Below are 4332 nucleotides of genomic sequence, written 5' to 3'. Positions count from 1 at the left end.
CTCTTATTGGTTATATTTCTTAATCTGGGACTTAAGATCTTTTAAGCTTGAGCTAAAATGTGTGCATATGATTTCGGCCTTACACAATGCTTTCATTCACCAATCTTCAACATTTTGCATAAATAATAGATTCGTAACCAAAAGGATTCAATGCGAAAGGGTCAATTTTTGGGGCTTGATTTTATATCAGTCTCCATCCTGATCAGCTAATGATATAATCCCATGCTCCAAAGAATGGATGCTTCTAAAAAATGTCTCTGCTTATTACCTCTTCTAAAAAAAGATACCAATCCAGGTGCGATGCTACCTAATGAGCTCCCCCCTTTATGTTAGTCTAGGTCAATAATCCATTGTTTGTAGGCATATCCACTAGGTGCAGTTCTACAATTGTGTCTCAAAATTATTCCATATATGCATCCATCAGATGAATCCCTCCCTTTTTTTCCTCTAGTGACGCGATTACATTGAAATTTCCACCAATAATCTAGATTCTCTCCTCATATAAAATTTTTAGTTTTCATAAGTTCTGGAGGAAAACCCTCTTTCTCCTAGAATGTGAGGCCCATATACCCTAGTTAGAAGAGCCCAATCTCTTCTCCCAATATGGAAAAATTTAAATATTTAAGATTGTCTGTCATTGAAAAAACTGGTTGGCATCCCATGATGTTTTCAGGAAGTCACTAAATTTCAATTCCTTTCTAATCAGTTGAGAGAGATCCAAACGCTAAACCCTATGAGAATGGAGTGAGAATGTGTAAAATGAAAACCCTATCGATGTAGACAACAATAAACAAATTATGCTTAATGCTTATTGTTTGAATGTAGGTTTATATAGATTACTATTAATCATCATCAGCCTATGAGAGACTTTGTGATACCCCTACCCTCGACAGAGAATGTACATCAATGGACACAATCAAAATGTTATTAATGTATATTAGTTTATAAGACCAAATCAGACTTGTTAGTTGTTCTGGTGTATGTATTGGATGGGATTGTGATTTCAAGTGGATTAAAATTTGGCAGATTTTATCTTCCAAGAAAATAGAGATAAGAATGAAAGACTCAACTTATTTTCTTAAATAGTAAGCTTGTCATTATCTTGTTACTTATTATTAATAATAATGTAAGCTTCTTATTATGTATTATACTTTTCTATTGACATTCAATTTTGCTTCAACTATGATCAGTTTGTTTTTGACCAAAAATTTATGTCATTTAGGAATTCAAATTCTATTATTTTTATTATTGTTTAAATTTATTTATTTGTAAGGTGATTAGTTTAGGTCTTCTTATGGTTTGTTTAGTAACTCCCATTTCTATTAGTTACTAATTTTTTGTTTTTTGTTTTATTTCCTTTTTCTATTAATCCCGTTTTCATTAATTGTAATTTTTCCTCCATATTTTCAGTTTAAGATGACTTTTTATTATATTAAAAACATATTTTAATAAATTTAATTGCAAAATATAATATATATTAATAAAAAATAAAACACATATAGACATATACTCTTATAAGTATTACTTGATTATAACAAGGGCTACATAGTAGCCATTACCCGCGGTTTAGTTTAAATATAACTTCTTTTTTTTTTCTAGGTTAAGACTAAACTAAGTACCCACGGGGAATTGAACCAGTGACCTATCGCAAGGAGTGCCTTAACAGCGCACCCATTCACCGTCAATCCAAAGCCCCGTGGGCAGTTTAAATATAACTTAATTAAGCTAAAAAATGATAAATACAAAGATTTCATGGTGAAATCTTTGTATTTATCATTTTTTAGTTTAAAAAACTAGTACTAACTACTATGTAGAAGTTGTTAATTAGGTAACCATGTTAACTTTTGATTTATTGGATTTTTAAGATTAAATTAATTATTTGTTAAGTTTGTTTAACTACAAATTTTGATTTTTTTTGTGATAGAGTGTTGAGTCTTATTAGTATCACTATATTTTTAGGTGTTTAGATGTACGCCCTCCCCCCTGTTAAGCATGAATTATGTGGGGATGTGAATCTTCATTCACATAGTTAATATAATATTTCATATAATAATAATTGTTGTTTTTTCACAATGAGAATATTTGTAATAATTGCAAAATATGAGCCCGGATTACAACCATACATAGAGAGTTCGATTTTTTTCCATCTTCATTATTATGTATAAAATCCTAAATCAAAATTATATTGCCAAGATGAATACATCTGAAAATAAGCATTTAAGGGTCTTTGGAGGTGAATACCTTCCATTAAAGCCCCAAAATAAAACAAATCTGATGGTACATATAGCTTGATTCAAAATATATCCTTGATTACAACATATTTCCCCATATCCACGTTGACTAGTAGGGCCCCCAATTTTTTTGTTATTGAAACATAGTAGTCATGCTTATTCCACTAAGGGATGAACGATCAACTTAATTCATCATTAACCATCAACTCTAAAATTTCAAATTGCAACTTTGGTTGGCACATTGATTTGCTTCCGAGTTATTATCCCCTAGAGTGTGTTTGAAACTCATCTTTGGGATATATTTTGATACCTTCTTAATCCAATTAAGGAGATTATCTGAACTTGTGTCTCTAGGGGAATATCATTTGAACAAAGTTTGAATTATTAAAAGAGAGTCACCCAACACAATGAGAGAAGAGACTATAAATTCTTTGGTGAGTGTAATGCTTTGGAATAAACCATGGGTTTTTGCCTCATTATTTTTCATTTTCCCCAAAACCCATGAATACTCTAGAATATTGATTTCTACGAGCCATAAATGTCGAGAGGAAACTAGTACGCAATAAGGTAATTGTGTGTAGACTTGTGTTTGTTTGTGAAGTAAGTAATTGTATTATTAAATAAAAAATTGAATGGTGATTAAAATCCTTCATGGTGGCATGCCTATATAGGCATTGACTAGCCACAAATGTGCATGGTCACACCTTTTTACCTTTTCCCTTACATAATTAATGGGGCATTAATTAATTTAATCATTTAAGTTATTATTAATATTATTATTTTAATACTTTTTATTGATTTATATTTTTTATGAATATTTTATTCATAACATTGCCACCCCATTTAGAGATGTTTTTCTCTCAATGCCTAACAAGAATGTCTTTCTCTAGTTGAACAAGTTTCTATGGAATGGAATATTTACCTTGACCTTGTTTGTGCCTGGTGAAGTCCTCATATGTATTTGTACCTTCCTTAAAGTTGGAAGTGTTAATACCATATAATTTATAATGTCATCCTTGCGAGTTAAACTCCATGAATTGTTCTTCAAGGTTTGTCGTATAACTTCCTAATTGTATTAACCATTTTTCACCTAGCACTATATCCATTTCCTTGAGTAGTAGGGCATACAATTATGTCGGTAGCTGTAGTTCTTGTATCTAGATTGACACTTTAAGACATTCTAATACATATTCAAACTTTTTCCCAATAATGACAGTCATGCTCAGTCCCTTGATTGGGCATATATGAAGATCACGTTTTTTAGCAAGATCAACGTTTATATAATTGTGAGTACTTCCAAAATCTACAAGTACATTGACATTTCTTCCTCTTATGTGTCCTTTAAGATTTAGGGTTTTAGGGCGTAATCTCCTCATCATGTTTGTTGCTAGTGTAGTAAGCTTATTGTTCCTTCTTCTTGGAGACTGGGTTCTATTCTCTCAAACATGTGGTGGAATGTATTTTGTAGTTGCTTATTGTTCTTTATCTTTTGAAGAGTTGTTATTTTCATCATGGTTTTTCAAGTTACATGAAATTGCAGCTATGACAGTACCTCAGGATCCAAATCTTCTTTGTGTGTGACAACGATTTATTCATCAGATTCATGTAATTCAACTTTCCTTCCATCTACTATCATTATAGTATCATAAGGATGTGTCTTCACATTTATGTCCCGACGTCCAATTTTCTTCACACTTGCAACAATTATGTTTCCTTTTTTTTTTCTGACTAATTACTAGAAGTGTCTGATTCCTTCTCAACTTCATAAGTATAAAATTTATTGTTAAGGCATATGTGTCTTGATGTCCATTTATCTACACAATACCTACATTTTCTTGCATATTTTTTACCTGAGTATTATTGTTGGCCTTCATATTACTTGAATGATGACATTTTGAACATATGTTTCAATTTGTGTTGCATGTTTGGCTTCTTAAATGGTTTTAGGCTTCTACGATTTCAATTCTACTGGGATATACTTTTTGAGTCCACATCTATACATTTTGAGCAGTTGCTCATTAGTAAAGACTCTTTGTCTTGTTGCTAATACTTTCCATTCATGGGTGTAGTCGCTTACAAACCCTTTTTGCTTGAGATGAAC

This window comes from Pinus tabuliformis, chromosome 1_2 (genome assembly GCF_031772625.1).
Source record: "Pinus tabuliformis cultivar Carrire ecotype Pingquan chromosome 1_2, CPIR1, whole genome shotgun sequence".
Taxonomy (NCBI): Eukaryota; Viridiplantae; Streptophyta; class Pinopsida; order Pinales; family Pinaceae; genus Pinus; species Pinus tabuliformis.
This window is presented reverse-complemented; position numbering follows the sequence as displayed.